This window comes from Megascapheus bottae, chromosome 3, assembly GCF_031878675.1.
Source record: "Megascapheus bottae isolate mThoBot1 chromosome 3, mThoBot2.hap1, whole genome shotgun sequence".
Lineage (NCBI taxonomy): Eukaryota > Metazoa > Chordata > Mammalia > Rodentia > Geomyidae > Megascapheus > Megascapheus bottae.
The window spans coordinates 55559766-55580680 of record NC_143511.1 but is presented as its reverse complement, the minus strand read 5'-3'; the positions used below and the strand labels follow the sequence as shown (position 1 = coordinate 55580680).

The 20915-nt window shown below is 35.4% G+C and overlaps 1 protein-coding gene across 2 annotated transcripts in view; it reads left to right on the top strand.

The window, feature by feature from the left end:
- The window catches only part of Lingo2 (leucine rich repeat and Ig domain containing 2), a 1035214-nt gene that overhangs the window by 409487 nt on the left and 604812 nt on the right, over nucleotides 1-20915 (top strand). The window contains exons 1-2 of one of the 2 annotated variants that reach the window (XM_090330082.1): nucleotides 3936-4023; nucleotides 18014-18093. The gene's annotated coding sequence lies outside the window, so the exon portion shown is untranslated. Of the gene's footprint in view, nucleotides 1-3935; nucleotides 4024-18013; nucleotides 18094-20915 lie in introns of those variants that run through there. The other variant, XM_090330081.1, reaches the window with a different exon arrangement.

Genomic DNA, 20915 nt, shown 5'->3' with positions numbered 1-20915 from the left:
TCGATTCCTGTAAGATACTCAGACATGAATGAATACATTTATTGTTTACTGAAAAAGTCATTAAGTGCACTTGAAGCACTTTATTTTTGGAAATTAAGAGTAGTTTTAGAATAAATGTGAGAGCCTCTTTCCCTATTTGGTAAATTCATTTGTTTTTGAGCAACCTTGATTCATATGCGATTTCAGGTAAAACCATCTTGGCACACTAGAAACAGCAAGATTACCAGTGATTCCAGTGATGTTGTTTACTGCAAGCTGCAAACAAGATTCTGAATTGCCAACCCCAACAATGGAAGATCAGGAGTAGATAATCTCAACATGAATAATTTTTACAAGTAATTTGATGACTAGCTACCTATTAGTATACAGTGAGAACAGAAGGACAGAAAAGTTTCTGATGGCATGGGTTTGAAACAAAAAAAAAACATTGAAAGAAGCAGATATCTGAAGGAGTCAAAGATTCCTATTTTGCAAAAACATCTAAATCTACAAGTTCATAATAAAATAGAAAATAAAAGACAGAAAGATAATTTATTTTTATGCTTTATTGTCAAGTTCTTTGTAAGTATTGAAATATACATAACATTAAAACTACCAGAAAAAGACACTGTAATATCATTTCAATAATGTTACTTTTATTAAAATAAATCACGTTCATTCATCAAACCAAATATATACCACTTAAAAGCTATTATGGATTTATTATAATATGTCTATGTCTTCATATTTTTAATTGTGAAAAGCATATATATCTACATATATATATTGAGTAACATATTTTTGTTCTTCTAAGAACATTTTTAAAAGAAATGATTTTAGACTTCTCATATTGTTCTACAATTATTTGTTGTTCATTCAACAATAGAAGCTTTATTGTATTTTATTGTATGGAAGTACAGTAATCTATTTAAGTGCCCACTTATTGATACTCATAAGCTATTTTCCCCAAATCACTCTTAGAAATCACTGAAAGATCTGTACCATTTTATCATTTGATTGATTGCTTGATATCTGCTACCTACTTATCCATGCTTTTATGTTCATATTTTCCTAAAATACATACCCAGAACTAGAATTGCTTAGAATGTACTTGTGCAAAACATAATCATATTGACAAATTACCCTGTTATGAAACTATACAAATAAAAATTGTACAGAGTGCATGAATACCTGATTTCTTTTTGTATAAACTGGATGTAGTCATTTGCAAAAATTCTAACAATGTGAACATATTAATTTGAAGTTCCATATTTCTGACAGTTAATGACATTGAATATTTTGTATATTTATTACTTAAAGAAACAAAATTGAAGGTGGATGCTGGTGGCTCACGTCTGTAATCCTAGCTACTAAGGAGGCTGAGATCTGAGGACTGCAGTTAAAAGCCAGCCCAGAAATGAAAGTCCATGAGACTCTCATGTCCAATTAACCACCAGAAAACCAGAAGTGGTGCTGTGGCTCAATGAGGTAGAACGCTAGCATTGAGCTGAAGAGCTCAGGGCCAGCACCCAGGCACAGACTTCAAGCCCCATGACTCACAAAAGAAGAAAGAAGAGAGAAGAAAGAATGAAGAAGAGGAGGAGGAGGAGGAAGAAGAGGAAGTGGCAGCTAAATGGCACAATAGCTGTTTTTACTGAACTCAATGATATCTTCTATTATAAGGTTTGCCTAACCGAAGTCTACTAGATATAAATAGCTCTGTTCATGATCAAGGCAATTGTGACAAATTTGAAATATCTTCCCCTGATCCCATCCTTTTATGGAAATGCTTGATTTGGACCACATAAAATGTGCTGACAGTTCAGTTGGGATAGTTCAATGGGTACAGTTTACCTACAGTAAATTTCACAAGCTACATAGGAAAAAAAATTATAAAAGACAATGCCTTCTCATTTAATAGGGAAGTAGCATTTGAAAATAGCCCCTAAACTGACTAATTTGCTTAGTCTGTGACAGATAAGAATCCAACCTATAAGTGATCCTGCTTTCCAACCCCTAGTCACTAAAGCCTTCAACAAAATTAATTCAGCAACCATTCAGTTGACTGCTTGAGCTCTACAACTCTGTCTTCTAGTTTGAATTTCAATTCTCTTACGAGCTGAGTCATTATAACCAAGTTACCTAATTTCTCCTTCCTTGGATTCCAACTTTGGAAAAATGAAACAATAATATCTATATTTTGGCTTCCATACAGCTAAGGTTAGTAAGGGTTTTGGGTGCATTATTTGGAGAAAACTCAAAATTTAAGAGTAGCCAGGCTCTAATAGCTCACATCTGAATTCCTGGTTACTCACACACTGAGATCTGAATGCCTTAGTTCAAATCCAGCTCATGCAGAGAAGTCTGAGAAAGAATCAATCCAAAATAATCATCAGGAAACAGCCAGAGGTATAGCTTAACTAAACCTGAGTGACAGTATGAGGTCCTGAGTTGTTGAGGAATGAAATAAAGGAAAGAGATGGGGAGAGAGAGAGAGGGAGAAGGAGAGGGAGAGGGACGGACAGAAGGAAGAAGGGAGGGAAGAAGGAAGGAAGAGGGGGGGAGGGAAGAAGGGAGGGAAGAGAGAGAGAGGAAGGGAAGAGGGAGCAAGAACAGGAAAGGACAGAAAAAATATGAATTCCAAGAACACTTTTGTTTCAACCAGGCCAATATTAATAAAGAATGAATTATCAGGAAAAATCAATGTTGGTGAAATTAGTGCTTTGGATTATATGTGATATGAGAATGTTAATAATTCAGAGATAAAAATGGAATATTATAAAAATGTATGCCAAATACCTTGATTCCATTAAGAAAATTTCTGGACATCCATTAAAATATATTGTCAGAGAAGAGTTCTTTTTGTTAAATGCAGCAATTTCCCTATTTAACCCTGAATCTTTGCCATTGATGGTGCTATAGTGATTGACAAGAGGTCAAGCACATGCTGAGACAGCATTACACATTCTCCATTTCCTTCCACACCACCACCCACTACCAACCCTGGTTTCAGCCGTTCTAAATACCCCAATTTCTCTTTACATTTTAATCGCAATAATGGACCAACTAGTAAAAATAAGAAGAGGAGGAGGAGGAGGAGGAGGAGGAGGCAAAAAGCCTAGCTTGAATGATGAGCAGACAGTACACTACTAACCATGGATAATGCTGTCTTCTTGATATACATTGTCTTTGTTTCCTATGTAATAATAAATCATGACTACAACATCGTATAACACAATGGTGTAGTTTGTGTCATTCAGGAATTGAGGCACCCACACACACTGTGCCTTTTGATCAGGGTTACATAAGACTACAAAGCAATGGCGGGGTGACATTCCTAGAGGGGAAGATCCACTTCCCAGTTTTCGCAGCTGTGATTACATCTTCTTACAATGGTAGGGTAAAGGTCCATGCTTCTAGCTGGAGAAAACTACACACAGTTCTAAGTTTCTGTTGACTTTGTTCACTTCCTAAAGGTTACACACAGTTGCTGAAAAGGACCTGAAAAGCTCTCGTGATGAGCTTCCCTGACAAGGCCATTATTTACAACATGTCTTCTACCAGATAGAGAGATGGTCAGTTGATCATCTCACTGTGTATGTAGACTCAGATCCCAGTTTTCACCAATCCTCAGAGGATGATGGTTTTACAAAGACAACGGAAGATCAGGAGTGGAAAATACCTAGGACTATCTATCTATCTATCTATCTATCTATTTATCTATCTATCTATCTATCTATCTGTTTATCTATTGGGCATATATATATATGTATATCATCTATCCAGGTGAACAACTCAAAATGAGTTGGGAAGAGAAAGAAAGACAGAGAAAACATTACAGTGACATATAACACAGATGGTTGTACAATAATAAAAGTTATTTCATGTAATATGATTTTTTCTAAGTCTTTCCATTTCCTTACAAATGGGTCGATGTCGTTCTTTCTGACAGCAGCATTGAATTGCATTGTCTATAAATACCACATCTTGTTGATCCACTCATCAACTGAGGGGCATCTGGGTTGGTTCCATATCTTTGCTATGGTAAATAGTGCTACAGTGAACATCGTTGTGCTAGTGAGTTTAGTATGTCCTTGTTTCTGGATGATTGGGTAAATGCCAAGTAGTGGAATTGCTGGGTCATAGGGGAGCTCTATGCTTAGTCTTTTGAGGAACTGCCACACTGCTTTCCATAGTGGTTGAACAAGTTTGCACTCTCACCAACAGTGTAGTAGTGATCCTTCCTGGAGAAAAAAATCATATTAAGTGAAGTAAGCCAGACTCAAAGGAACACAGGCTCAATGGTTTCCCTCATTTGTTATAGTCAGTAGAAACCTTGGGCTCTCCTAGCAGAGATTTACAACAGAGCAAAACCTAGATACACAAGGCCATATAGGATGACGCTAATTGAAAGGATCTCCATGATATAGAAACAAAACCCATATAACGAGTGCTGTCTTTAATGTACTATGTTATCTCTCATCTCTTTTGCTGTCCTTGGTTATCTCATATTGTTGCAGCATTTTACCTTGCTATCTGATATATTGTATAATGTTTATTTGGTTATTTGAAATATAGGGAAGGGGGGAAAACAAGATGAGGGGCAGGGGTTAGGGGAGGGACGTGGGGACCAAGACATGAGAAAGGGTATCAATGTTTGTGAAATAATGCACCTTCTATATGGTGAATATAATGTAACCCTTTTATTAATTAAAATAAAATATATGAAAAAAATAATGAAAATTATGAAATGGAATCTGTAATATGGTGTTAGTGATGCCTGTATAAGTACCATGCAGGTGACTCCTAGGAGATTTACTTCCCAAACTAATGTTAGTAGTTTGTACATGGGCTGTTATATTTCACTGCCTGTACATAGTTGTGTTCACATAAAATTAATGTGATCATTAGCCCTCATTGTTTTATCAGTTCATTTTAAAGTGAGGAACATATCTTTCAGTCTTTTAATGACAGATGCACCTGTATCCTTCCTCAGGCCATTTCCCTTAGTGAAACCATGTCACCAGAAGCAGTGAAACTTTTCCATTGAAAGCAGTATGGTAACCGATCACATTGACAGCATGAGATTTTTAGGTCTAGAGAAAGCCTGAGGCAGATAGGATAGATTATGTGTAGACACTGACAAAACACAGGTACATTATTTAGTTTGTGTCCAAGCAAACTAATTCAGTCCTAGTTGCAAAGGTTTGTTTTGATAACTTCTGAGCTTGTTCTTGGCTCAGTGCTTTTTTGACTGAGAAGTCTTTCCTTTTAAGTGCATCCTTTTGTCTTGACAAATCCATGTCAGGCAAGTAATGAGCTCAGATTATGCAATGAATCCTTAAAGTGATGTAATCTGATCATCAAGACCCAACCCCAGCACAGTTCATGTGCTTTAGGCTTATAGTGTTGTGGTGGCTGTAGCCTGGAGCAACTCAGAATATAAAAGTTTGATTTTTTGAAGGAAGGAAGGAAGAGATAGAGAAGGAAAGTGATGGGATGATAGAAAAGAAAGGAAGGGAAAGGAAAAAAACAGAACTAACATTAAGTATTGAATCATTGTATATTTTCAGTTAAAAAACACAAAGGAAAAGATTCCCCCAATTCTGACTTCATTGCCATAAACAGTAGTTTAAATTGGACTTGCACTGAATTTATAGATTATAGGCACAGAACATGAAAAATGAAAGACTGAGCATGAAGAAAATGGAAAGGCTGGGAACTAATGGCTCACACCTATAATCCTAGCTATTCAGGAGGCTGAGATCTGAAGATTTTGGTTCAAAGCCAGCCCCGGCACTAAAGTCCTTGAGACTCTTTATCTCCAAAGAACCACTAGGAAGCTGGAAGTGTCACTGTGGCTCAAAGGTTAGGGTGATAGCCTTGAGCTGAAGAGCTCAGAGACAACATCAAACCCTATGACAAAGAAAAAGCAAGCAAGCAAGCAAGAAGAAAATGGATAGGCTTGAAAAATATTATATTAAGATATTAAGCAAAGTAAGACACACCCAAAGAATTGCATGAGTTTCCTCATTTGTGGTAAGTAGGGTGTGCCTATAAATCTACAAATAAACACATCAGATGGTTAAAAGCAAAAGCTACATGGAGATATAATAAATTATAGTGGTCTCTAGGCAGTTACATAGTTCAAAGAAAATATTCATAGGAGAGGACCACAAAGGCTCAATACCTATGTGCACAGGAACATATAAAATATTTTAGAAAATTAACATTAGGAAATGAATCTTGTCGTTGCTGTTTGGTTGTCTGCTTTTTGTCTTGTAAGTTAATTTGTCTTTGGAAGGATAAGGAGATGACACCAAAAAAACAAAAAGGCGGGACAAAGAGTGAACAAATGCAAATTCAGCAGTGATACTGACTAGACACTATGTGGAAAATGAACTATACAACTTGTGTGTGGGGATGGGAGGGAAAAACTAGGGGAGATCCAGGAAAGGGATGACATGGATCAGAAAAAATGTATATATTACCAGACTTATGTAACTGTACCTCCTCTGTGTATCACCTGTGAAATCACAATAAGATATATAACTTCAGAAAAGATGATTCATTTCTAAAAGCAAAGGCAATTCTCTCCCACATGTTACTGAGTAAAGGCCCATCACAGACAATACAGTCTGCCAGACTTCAAGTAGCCATAGTGCCTGGCATATTCAAAGCTGCAGGAAGAAGGATGACATGGGCGGAGAAAAGGGGCAACTGTGAGTGGTAAATAGGTAGAACCTCAGGATTGCAAGCTAAGAAAGTTCTAGAGACCAGCTGCACAACAATGGGAATCTACTTAGCAGTACAGAACTATATCCTTAAAATGGTTTAAGTTTTTTTGTAAAAATAATCAAAATATATATTTTGAGAATGTGTACTTTACTAAAATGTCAATGAAGCTTCTAAAAATGGATATTTTTAGTAGTACAAGAAAATACAAGTTACATTTTCCAGAACAAGTAGCTAGAACAGCTGACTGTGATGACGTGTCTGGCTCCCTCTTTTTCATTATTTCCTCTGCTCCTCATCTCTTCTCCTCATCTCTTTACCATCCACTCCTTTCCCTCTATCATTCATTGTCTCTGGAGACATATACAACAGAGCTTCCAGCACAATATTTATGAAAAGCCTTGTTTGTCAAAGTATTTATCACTTGCATTTTAAGAATAACCAAGGAATTTCACTTCACATAACCATTTTTTTTTTTGGCCAGTCCTGGGCTTGAGCTCAGGGCCTGAGCACTGTCCTTGGACTTTCTCAAGGCTAGAGCTCTACCACTTGAGTCTCAGCACCACTTCCGGCTTTTTTCTATGTATGTGGTACCGAGGAATTGAAGCCGGGTCTTTGTGCATGCTAGGCAAGCACTCTACCAGTAGGCCACACTCCCGGCCCCATCACATAACCATTTTAACTGTGTTTAATAGAAAATACAAACATAAAACTGAAAATTAACTGAAGTCCATTTTCTAAGAGCAATACTCTACATGGAATACTACCTTTGTTACTAAATAAATCACTTCATGTGTGCCCAATAAGGGGTACCATATTGAAGAACTTTGTTTGTGTGCCAGTACTAAGCCTTGAATTCAGGAGCTTGGATTCTCGCTTGCCTTTTCATTCAAGGCTGGAGCTCCATCACGTGAGCCATACCTCCAGTCTGGCATTTGACTGGTTAAATAGAACTAGATCTCACATAAATTTTTACCTGGATTGAGTAATAGGATTACAGGTGTGGACCACCAGTGCCAGGCATGGTATGATTATGATACTATTCTCATGAGAAATGATTATTAAATTTTAATTTTGTGTAGTGTAAGTGAAGGAAATATTTCAGCAAACTCATTTTCAGAAAAAATGATAAGTAGGTGCAAAACTGTACTGAGAAGTCTCCTATTGTTTGTAAGACAGTAGTAAACTGAAGAATAAGGTGAAAACGTGATTATTCATTACAAAATTTATTTTGAAAATATACTCCAAGACTAAAGGGCAGGGCTTGGTTTGCTGCTTCTCTATCTATGTACGCTGAAAACAGTCCAAAGACAGTACTATGTGAAATAAAATCTTACCTAAGGGCCTTTGAATACTGATACAAAATGTCCAACCAGTGTTTTAGTGACACATTTGTACAGGTAGTGTTCTGGCCAGTTTTGAGCTCTTAAAAGCAAAAAGAAAAGTTTTCTATTTTAATGAGCTCTTTTGCACTATAGTAATTTTAAAATGCCAGTTTAATCAATAATATGTACCGTGCTAGAGCCTTTGGGCATACAGAATGCCAGTTGTTTAATTTTGAAAAATGGATAGTGCCCTTTCAAAATCATTTGGTCAAGCATTTGCATTATATTACACTTAGTACTAAGACTTACATTGTAGTGAGAGTGTCTCCCATCAATTATACCAAAAAGATGTTAGGCTTGGGGACCTTTATGTGTGAATCCAATTACCAGATCGAAGAGACTGATTAATTTCCCCAATTTCTGCCCCACACAGTACAACCAAAGGGCAGGTAGAAGAAAATTAAGCTGTTATAAAACTGTCCCTTTTATACCATTAGAATTTTTGATTATTAATTATCTCTGTCTATCTCTATCTTCTCATTCTTTGTCTTTTACACATACACACACACACACACACACACACACACACTTACATATCACCAACATATGATATACAAAACGCTTTGTCCATGTACCCACACAACATTCAATTCTTTAAATGTCCTGGAATACAGGTATGGCTTTTCATACACTGGACCTTGCCAGTGATAGTGTGAATACACATAATGGAATTTACAAAATAGATGTGGCAATATGTATGTTTAGTCTTAAATACATGCACACATATGTGTAAAATAAAAATTTAAAAATTTAAGTAGCTGGGAGGAATTTTATTATGTCTGCAGATAATATTTTAAGATCTCTAACTTAGAATATGTCAAGTATGAAAACTAATTTCTCTTCAAGGAGTTTTAGGTAGCACTCAAAGACAACATAACCAGGAAGACTACAAGTTCAAAAGGAAATTTACTGTGCTTTGACTTGGTATAAATAAATACCTATTTTATTTTATTTTTGCCAGCCTGGGGCTTTAACTCAGGGCTTGAGTATTGTCCTTGGGCTTTCTCAAGGCTAGTGATCTACCACTTGAGTCACAGCACCACTTCTGGCTTTTTCTATGTATGTGGTCCCAAGAATCGAACCTGGGTCTTTGTGTATGCTAGGCAAGCAGTCTACCACTAAGCCAAACTCCCAGCCCCTGAATACCTATTTTAAGACACAGTTAAAAGGTAAAAGAAGCATTTTCCCTAAGTGACTCAGATGGTAAGTAATCTGAGTTCAGTCCTGTTTGTCTGTTATATTTCTTCTTAGAGTCTATGCCTCTTCCACCAGGTGCCATGAGTCCTTATATTTTACATCTCATATTCATGGTATACATTAATTGTGCAAAAGGGTTTCCTTATAAAATTCCATGCATGCATAGAATGGACTTTCACCAAGTTCATCCTATTACCTTTTATAAGCCACGCCACTCTTTCTAAACAACTGTTACCAAGTTTTATTATTTTGTTCTCATACTTGTATATGGAAATAATAAACAATCCCCCTTTACTATGTTATTCTCTCTTTTTTTCTTACTGCTATCTACTTTCTTCTTTGAAACCTGTCACTGTCATTTTAATGACAATTACTTCATGCGGAGCTTGTAGAAAAGTTGGGAAGAAAACACAATATTTATAAGTGTAAACAGGATCATGGTGCAGTTCTGAACCAAATTCAAGAACCTATCTTAAAAATAAGCCCATTTAAATGGTCTAGAGATGTGACTAGGGCAGTAGAAAGTCTGACTACAAACTCAAATACTGACAAAAAGAAAAGGTAAAGTAAAAGTAATAAAATAGTATTTTATAAACTTTGTGTGGCTCAAGAAACTAGGATTGATCAGTGGTTCAAATTATGTTGAAATGGCCAGAGATCCTGCTCTTAAGTTCAATCAAATCCCTATTATAATTTCTTTGAAAATATTTATTTTGAAAGTTATGATTTATTAATTCAGTCTACTAACTTAGTTTCAAAATATTTACTGAGTTTTACTAATTAAAATTTGCAGAGGTTATAACACAGACCTTGTCACATGGAGTTGGCATGTTTATGAGAAAGGCAAACATGTACTCAACTCATTATTCAGATAAGCATAATTATATGAAACGATCGTCACATTTATTGTACAAATTTATTTTGCACAATAATGTCTTTGCTGCTTTTTACTAAATTACTTAATCCCCACATTATCTCTCTAGGTAGACATTTTTGTATCTCACTTCATTAATGAGGAGACTGGAGGAATGAAAGAAACAAACTGCTTCCCCATGTTATGCCACCTAACGAATAATGGCCTCAAAGTCAGATCAGAAAATCTAGATGTACAGTAAATCTTTTGCTCAAGCGAGGAACATTCCTTTGAGAAATGACAGCGAGGGAAATTTCAGGAATCCATAGTAACATTTCTAAAGGGACTCCCATTTGGAATGAGGCACACATTTGCAAGTGACATTAAAACAGAACTCTAAAAGAGCTGCAAATGGTTGAGCAAAGAATGCAAAGGATTGTTTTAGCAAAAGTGCTAGCACCAGAAAAAGCTCAGCAACAGAGGGAAATTTTCAGAACAGATGAAACCTGAGAAGCTGCCCATAACCAGATCTAACAGGACCTTTGCGGCTTCTGGATTTTACAGATATGGTTTTTATTGAATTTATTTGTATTTGGATATTTGAAATTTGATAGGGAAGGGGGGAAAACCAAGACGGGTGGGGGGTGTGGGGGGGGAGGGAAATGGGTACCAAGACATGTGAAAGGGTATCAATGTATGTGAATTAATGCACCTTCTACCTGGCAAATATCATGTAACCCTTTTACTAATTACAATAAAAAAAAAGATTTTTCTGTATGTCAGAAAGATTATCCCAGTTACAATATTATTATTAGAAAAACTTGAATATGAAAAGGGGCTTTATGGTGCTATTATTCATCATATGTATGTAATGCATTGTAATCAAATTCACTCCATCCATATTACTGTCTTGAACTATATTTTCTCGTCTTCCACCTATTTATCTATATCCATATACCTATCTAAATTAGAATGCCAAAACATTTTTATTTTCTTTGGAATGATTTATTAAGTGACTATACTCTAGAAAAAGTATTAAAGGATTATACATATAGGCAGTTAAAATTGCCACACATGAATAGGGAAAGGTAGTGTGTGTGAACAAGAAATGAGGTAATTTATGGTGAGAAATAGGAGGGATGACTCAATGAAAATGTGTACCAAGTGTAGCCTATTGTACCAATTTTAGGTGAGACCAGAAAGACTAACAAAACGCATGGATTTTTTTTTAGGTATTCACTAATACAGCAAAATAAATGGATATTTTTTGACTGCATACTAGTCATTGTTCAGGTATAGTAAATGAGAAGGAATGGCTTTTTCTCCCCACAAAATTCAAATCTGTTCATGGTTACTAAATTGTTTCTACCACACATCATGTTTCTCTGTGCTTTGATATGTTTTGATTTGTCGTGGCTCTGATGATTAAGGATCATGTTTGTGAAGCAGTCATTAGCATGCAATCATTAGTAATTTGATCTGGAGATAATACAATTTTTTTTCTGGAGACTAGCCCTTGTTAAACCCCCTGTGTCTTAACTTGGTCAGCACTCTATGTAGCAAGATGCTTTCAATGAAGATAAAAATAGAATTTTTTATATGAAAGTGAATTGAGATAATTGATGAATTTAGAAGAGTAAAAATGAACTATAAAACTTGTGGATGGGGACAGGAGGTAGAAAGCATGGGTGAGAGTGACATTCTCAACTTTTTGTAATGCTTAAGTGGAATAAAAAATTGTAACTTGAATGACCTAATTTTTTTTAGAAAATATAACTGTATTTCTTTCCCTCTGGGGTTTTTGGAAGATAAATGCAAGTACAAAAGCTTATATCCTTACCATGTGTTGGCTAAGAAAGTCAAGAACAATAGACAAATTTGGCCACCAAAGCAATACAGAGCACTGTTCTCCTCATTCTGTTGGGAGTCTCCAAACCAAGCAGTTTAATACCAGGCAGAGTAAAGAGGAATCAAAAGTACTTCTTTCATATCCTGAGGGGCAGGCAATGTGCATTTCATACTAAAATGGGATTAAGCCTGGTGGAGGTGGAAGAGCTTCCTTTGGTGTGGTTTGTAGACATGCCTTTTAAGTGGCATCCATTGAGAAATTCAATCAAGACCTACTATCTTCATGTTTTCATTTTTAGCTTGGGAAATATTTTCCATTGATATATAAAAGTTCTGCTGAGCAGCAGACTTCAAACCTCTCCTTATTTTTTCTTTCTCTCTTGTTGTAATAACTAATATAGCTAATTTGCTACATAAATATTGCGAAATATGTAGTTTTATTTTTAATTTTAGCTTACCTATTTTGTGACATTCTGCTAAAAATTATTGGCTCCTTTGTTATATTGGAATGAAGAATAACTGTACGACATATTCCCCTTTAACTATCCTCATGAGCATGATTCCTTGTGCATGCGTGTACTGAATTATTACACTGTGCCCACAAAATACATATATTGGTTAGGTGTCAATGAAAAGTCAAAATATACTTTCAGAGGAAAACATCATTTCTTTTTTCTAATTTCTTTTTTATTTTTTGAAAAACATCATTCCTATGATATATACTAAATCTATTTATTTTATGCAAAATATACCTTGATAAAAACTTTTGTGCATTTCCTACTTTATCACTAATTAAGAAAATCACTACACTGCAATTTTATAATGCCATTCTTTCAAGAAAGGATGAAAACAACAAAACAAAAGAAAAGGAGAGCATGTATTCAGAATTTCCCTCTTACTGACACACTACGAAATATTGATAATAACATTCAGATTGTCTAGTTTGGGTTTACTGTACTGAATACAAGTTTCAAACGTGAAGAACTATTTTGCTCAGTTTAACATTTATTCTCACTAGCTTCATGACCAAAGCCATCCATTCCTGGTACTTGGGAGGCAGTTAAATAATGCTTTGTGTCTATTTCTATACTTCATTCTGTATTTTTAAAGTAGGACAACACTTTATCAGGTATGATTTAATTTATGATGAATAAATTTAATAAGGTTTTGGAGCAGTAAGTAGCACATCTGGGCACCAAAACACTCTGTTGTTTCTCTTCTTGTTCTGTAAGTATAATTAAGAAATGGAAACGTGAGAGAATGAAGTTGGCATCGAACTTTGGAAATGTCAGTTTTCAATATAAGGAGACTCTCCATGGGGTAGGACAGACCATTTCCAGGACAAAAGCTAACTTTCCCAAATATTGGTACAGCTCCATGGGTGAGGCTGCAGATAATAAGATGTTATGACTTTATGGGATTATGTAAGATATGTATTCTCAGGGCATTCTTCTCTGATAAACACTACCATTTTCTCTGTGTTCATAGCCTACACTAATTATTTATGATAGGAAATAAAAATTCCAATAAATGAGGAAAAAATCTCCTTTTGAGTGAGATGGCCAGTATTTCCTATGAAAAGAGTATCCTTCTTCCTCTTTCAACTTGACAAAGGTATAAGAATCACTGGAGGGGCCACATACATAGTAAAAAGCTGGAAGTGGTACTGAGGCTCAAGTGGTAGAAGTCTAGCCTTGAAGAAAAATATTTACATAGAAACTTTACCAATGTTGAGTTCTCTTTTTCCTTTTAAATTTTCAAGTCGTATTGAAGGTCCAGAAAGATTATTTTTTCTTTTATGTCCTTCCTCCCCACTCCAAATACCTCATAAGCCAAGAGGTCTCTGTATAACTCCCACTTGAGCATCTTGAAAGTACTGTGCATTCTGGTGGGCTCTTTCATGCACTATACAATGAATAAAAGAAACTAATCAGTAACATTTTATGGGTTTTATGTGCATAGCTTTACTTCTGAATTTAAATCTCTGAATGAGGATTAAATCAGAACTGGTTGTAGTTTAACTGCTGGTAGGAGTGTGAATTCATTCAACTACTCTGGAAAGCAGTATGGCAATTCTTCAAAAGACTAAACATAGAGCTCCCCTATGACCCAGCAAATCCAATGTCCAGAATTAAGGAAATACTAAAGCTACTAGCACATTGATATTCATTGCAGCATTACTTACCATACCTAATATATGAAACCAACCCATATGCCCCTCAATAAATGAATGGATCAAGAAGATATGGTACTTATAAACAAAGGAATTTCATGCTGCCATCAGAATTTGTAAAGAAATGGAAAGACTTGGAAAAAATCATATTAAGTGAAGTAAGCCAGACACAAAGGAAAATAGGCTCCATGGATTTCCTCATTTGTAATAATTTGTAGGCTTCTAGGATTCTCCTAGCAGAGGATCACAATAGCTTAAAAAGCTATGTACATAAGATCATATAGGATGAGACTAAATGAAATGAACTCTAGGGCATGGAAGCAACAGATTTACCTTTGTGATTATTATTCTCAATATATTATGTGCAGTAAGTTTTTTTCTCTTTTTTCCCCTTACGTTTAATCTCATGTGATTACTTATCTGACTTTGTTACCTGTGCATTGTATCTATATTTATTTGAAGTAGGGAATGGAAGGGGCAAAACAAGATGATTGGGAGGTGGTGGGAGAGAGAAAGGACAAAAACATGAAAAGGTTTATCAATATTAGAGAAGTAAAACACTCACTACCTGATGAATATAACTGTAACTCCTCTATATATTACCCCAACAATAAAATTTTGAAACTGTTTAAGAAATGTTTGTAGTTTAAAGAAATATTAGTCCCGGGGCCAGGAGTTTGGCCTAGTGGTTAAAGTGCTTGCCTAGCATGCACGAAGACCCGGGTTCGATTCCTCGGTACCACATACATAGAAAAAAGCCAGAAATGGTGCTGAGGCTCAAGTGGTAGAGCTCTAGCCTTGAGAAAAGTCCAAGGACAGGGCTCAGGCCCTGAGCTCAAGCCCAGGACTGGCAAAAAAAAAAAAAAAAAGAAACAGGAAAAAAAAAAAAGAAATATTAGTCCCTCTAAAGCTACTATTACAGCATTTTTCCCCGAAGTACAGGGGCTTGAATTTAGGACTTCACACATTTGCTTAGCATTTTTTTGTTATTCTAAGGGCTAGAGCTATACCCCTTGAGCAACAAGGGTAATTAGTTTATTGGAGATGAGTGGTTTTTTTTTGATTCTTCTATCTGGGCTGGTTTCCAATGAATCTTGATCCTCTGATCTCAGCCTTCTGAGTAGCTAGGATTAGAATTTTTGAGCCAGGGACATCTAGTTCAAATTACATCAACTAAGACTTTAATATCTTTTCATAATTTTAGTATTAAAGACTGAACTCAGGGACTTACACATACTAAGCAAACACTTCCTCAGCCTTATATTCTAACAATTTTTAATATATTTTATTGTAATTAATAGAAGGGTTACATTATATTCACCAAATAGAAGGTGCATTACTTCACAAACATTGCTACGCTTTCTCATGTTTTTTCCCCAGTTCCCTCCCCTCACCCCCTTCCCTCATCTTGTTTTGTCCCCTTCCCTATCCTATTTCAAATAAACAAATAAACATAAATGTATATATATTTATATATACAGTTACAATATATCAGATAACAAGGTAAGATACTGTGACAATATGAGATAACCAAGGGACGGCAAAAGAGATAAGAAATAACATAGTACATTAAGAATAACAATCAGATATTATATGGCTCTTGTTGCTATATCCTGGAAGTCCTTTTATTTAGTCTCATCCTATGTGGCCTTATGTATCTAGGGGATTTGATTGACCCTTTCAACATTATTTTGTCTCTTCAACATTTTACCATAATCATGACTATGGCATTGGCTCTCAGGATTTGTAATAGATATACTGAGCACTTTTGTGTGTGATTTTGTTCAAAACCTTAAACATTTTCACAGGTTTTTATTTTACACATGGATTCAAATGTTTTCTACTAACTAAAAAGCTAAATTAAATAGCAAACACATTAGAATCACATACCCATTTCAGTACTCTAAACATGAATTTTTACATCCAATTAGTATGTTTTAATCAAAATGTTGCTGGTAGGTGATTTATAACTATAATCCCAGCTACCTGATAAGTTTGAAGCCAGCCTGGGTAAAAGTATGAGACTTTCTTTATCGGAAAAACAAGAACAAAAATAAAAGCACTGTGTGTGAGGCTTCATGGTCAGTGGAGTACTTGTCTAGCAACCTTGAAACTCTAAGCTAGATTCCCAGTACTGCCAAATGAAACAAATAACAGCATTGAAGTTGCAGCTCTCATCTCCTTTGTTCTGCATTTGTAACAAAACTTTCTGCTTTTTCTTTCAATCACCTAAGGAAGATAGACTTAATATAATCTAATGATCTAGATGGTATGTAAGCCTGGCTCTCATCTTGCAAGTAAGCATTTATTTCAGAATGTGGTAAGAGCACTTAAAATGAGAATGTGAGCTTTTGCTAAAGGCTTACTTTCATTGGCTGTAGTTTCATAAATTATAAAATGGGAAAACTGCATGAAAGTGTGAATATAGATGTAAAAGATGACCAGGTGAGGTATGGTTCCACATCTTGGTTGTGCCAGCTATTCAGGAAGCAGATATCAGTAGGACCTCCATTCATAGACAACCTGAGAAAATAATTAACAGTATATCCTCTAAACAAAGAAGCCAAGTGGAATGCCAAAGGTCTGCAACCCTATCTTTGCAGTGTGGTTAGATAGGTAGATCTTGGAATAAGGCTGGCTCTAGCAGAACACTAGGACATATCTGAAAATAACTCTGAAAAAAATTAATGGCCAGGGTATAGGATGTGCTAAGCAAAAAGAACACCAGGATATGGAAACAAGAGGCTTTATCTTTGTGATTTGTTATTTCCATGTGAAGTTTTATAGAACTGAAATGATTGTCACCTTTTTGATAAGTTGTTGCACTGGAAACTACGTTGTCAGATCAATGAGTTCTATGTCATGTTGTTCACCGTATCCTCAGAAAAAATTATAAAATATAAACTGATTTAAATTTTTATCAAAGTGATATATAGAGGGGTTATTGTGACATTATTAAGGTATTGAGTATATTACTTCTTGAACAGTGTTACCGCTTCCCATGTTTTTCTCTCACTTTCCCTCCCCCATCCTCCCCCCAAGTTGTAAAGTTTATTTCCAACATATTATCTTGTGAACATTACTGCTACACTGTTTCACCCTTTGTCCTTTGTTTCATCACCTTGTTTTTCCCATTCCCTTCCCTGATTCAAATAAATAACAACAACGGTATAAACCATAAGGGGAAAAAAAATAAAGAAATAAAGAATATACATTTTAAAAATTCTAAAATAAACATAATCTATGGTAAAAATTAAATAAGCAGCCTGAATTCTCTAGTTTTTATAATGCTGTGTCATGAATAGAAATAATGCACATATGATAAGAAAACATTGCAATTCCAAATGCTTCTCTTTCACAGTAAGACAGTCTTTTCCAGGAACAAATGAGTGCTTTGATTATTTTTCTGTATAGTTTCACAATGTGGTGTCTATATTGGCTTTTTGAAAGTCCCAGACAGACACAGATTGCTGCATTATATGTTTAGCAAAACAAAAGTCATGATCACAGCAATTCATAAGCCTATGTGCTGTTCCAGGGCTTGAACTCAGAGCTTGAGTTATCAGTAGGTTGGAGCTCTACCACTTGTGCCAATCCACCAGTGAAGTGTTTTGCTGTTAAATCAGAGTCTCATCAACTTGTCTGCGTAGGCTGGCTTTAGACTGCAATCCTCAGATCTCAGCCTATTGAGTAAGAAGAATTAAAGACATGAGCCACTGGCACCAGGCTAGTAGGTAGATTTTAAGTGTCAGAATGAAATGATAGGCAATCACAGTCAATCATCCTTTGACAGAAGCACATTTTAGTCAGAATAGTATTTCTCACCTTTGTATTTTTTAATAGGTGCTGAAGAGTCCACGGGAAGCCTTCATCTTGAACTACTGGGGAGTCTAAAATGTCCAGTGGATTGTTAAGCATATGTGGTATGTCCTGTATTTATTTTAATAGCATTTCTACAATGAAACGAGGTTCTGTTTGTCTTTAAGTTTACTTTGTGTTATCCAAGCTGACACATAATTTTATTTAATTTAATTTAATATTTACATTATTTCTCTACATGTAGAGAGGTAACTGTTGATATCTTTTTCTGCTAAAGTTAATTATACATATTATATGAGACGACTTTCAGAAGTGTGCATAAGGCCTGTGTTTTTATGGTGACATTTTTGGACTGGTCCTTCATGAGATCATTTTACCATGTTTCCAATGGATGAAGACTAAAGACATCATTATTACTTGCAAAGTATATAGTGATGCAATAGAACAGTCATGAAGGAAGTGTATCATTGTAAACTTAAAGTAACAGCTGAGTTTCTCCTGGGCCATTTTTCCCTCTTACTCCTCTTTGACATTCAATGCATTGTCAGAAGTGGGTGGCTTTCTTTTTCTTACAAATTCTTACCGCTTTTTCTATCTTCAACATTTGTGCTTCTGATACTTTCTTTACCTGCCACACAATTGTATGTATGTGATATACACATGTATTTATGTATTTTCACTTGTTGAGTGTCATCCAAAATGTAATCTCTGCTTTCTTCTCACTACTTAAAATGCTTAGAAAAGGTGAGGTTTGGCCAGATAAAATGTCCCATTCAACCCAACTCAACAGAAATGCATAGGACTGCATCATTAATGGCCTTGTCAAGATCAAGAAATAAATAAAGCATTCATGTAAATGTTTTGCCTAGCTTCAGTGGTGAGCATGTTCACATACATGCCACATCAGTCTGTGATGGGTGTTTGAGGGTCAGGAGGAAACTGATATTCCTCATTCATAGAAATACGGATGTATAAATGAGGAAAGTAACATTTTCCAGAGGTAATAGGGGAGAAATGTGATTCGAAATGCAATGAATTGGTCACATTTAAAATAAGGCATCATTGATAATACTTAATTCTTGAGCAGCACAATGAGACATCTTCCTTCCATTTTTACAAGGGTGTCCATTATGTTAACTTGGATGAGATGGTACAGAATTGACAGTCATCTGCAGAAAATTAGGGAAAACTGACAATTTGCACTGAAACTGTCTATCATCTTACAATGAAAGAGAATATTTAATGACACTTAAAATATGAGTTTAGAAATGATTTGAAGACACTGAAATATAATTGCTTCTTTGAATATTTTTTAGAATACTCTTTCATAGTCTCTTTAGTGAGCTTAAGTAATCTTAAAAAATTAATCTTTATTTTTCCTGCTTGAATTTTTGTGAAGTTCTACACTCTGGTTCTGATCTTGAGCTCAAACAATACTGGCCATTTTCAGATATTCCTTGGTAGCATAGAGTTAAGAGGAGAGTATTTTCTTATTCAGCTAAAAGTAAAATACATATTATATAATTTTATTAAATTATTAGATATGTTGAAAATGAACTTTTCACTTATTTTGAATGGATTCAAAGTTACAAATCACATGCAAATGTTCATATATTGGGAGTTCCACTTTAATAAAAGTTTAGAGCATAAAACAGAAAGGACATGAATGGGCAGATCCTAGGTCTTCTAGATTTTCTCACAAGAAACAAGCATTTTCCTTTGATTACAGTCAAGACTTCCTCTAAAATAACAAGGAAAACATTTTTAATTCTGCTCCAACCTCAAGTATTGAATTATTGACCTGCTCTTTTATTTCCATTATTTAAAGGAAAGCAGTGGTTTATTTTCTCAAGATTGTTAGTAGAGTGTTTCTGAACATTAAAGTCATCCAGAATCTACTCTGCACATCTACAATCACAGCTTGGTGTTCCTAGAAAGTTTCAGGCTACCCTGAAATACACAGTTCAAAACTGTCTCAAAAAAAATATCCAAATGGTGATGCTGATAATGATAATGATGATGGTGTTAGTGATAATGCTGCTAATTAATGGTGACCATGATGATACTTATACCCTACAGAACTTTTTTAGAAGCCATAATATCAGCTAACATTGTGAAATAGCCAGGCACCAATAGGTTCACAACTATTGTTCCAAGTACTCACGAAGGTAACATGTGAGGGTTATGAGACAATCATATCCAATTAATACAAACAAGCAGAGCCATGGCTCAAGTGGTAGATGGCTGGCCATAGTGGAAACAAGCTCAGGGACCATACCAAGGCCCGCATACACACAGAACATGTGCACGCGCCCACACACACACACACGCACACACACACACACACACGCACACACACACAAACACACACACACACATGCACACACACACGCTGGAAACATTGTTGTGAACATGACAGAGAGATCTTATGATTTAAGGTTAGAAGGGGGTTTCATTGATTGAGATATACAGTATTCATGAACTTTTTGTTAAATTGAAAATCTTTTGTACTACTATAGTATCAAAAGCTTATTTTTTAAAAAATACTTTTAAAAGAAAATATTTTCTACAAGAAGAATAAACAATGAGCATTTTCCATATTTTAGTTGATTGTTTTTCATTTGTGGCAATATATCCCATCTCTATCAGGGCAACCTCAACTCAAAATTCTCAAGAGAAAGGCTAGAAAAAAAAGACATCCAGTAAGCAGTACTTGGCTAAAATAGCTTTGCCTAAACTCTGAGTTCTGTTCGCAAGTAGAAGGACTTTCATAAACTCAGCATAAAAGGCAAGCATAGACACAATAATGAGAGAAGTCAGAAGTTTGTATGGAAAAGATTATGTTTTTGAAGTGGTCTAGATGATTTTAACTCCCTGTGTATTAACTGGTATCAGATGAAAGGAAGGCTAGACTTTATTTCTGTTC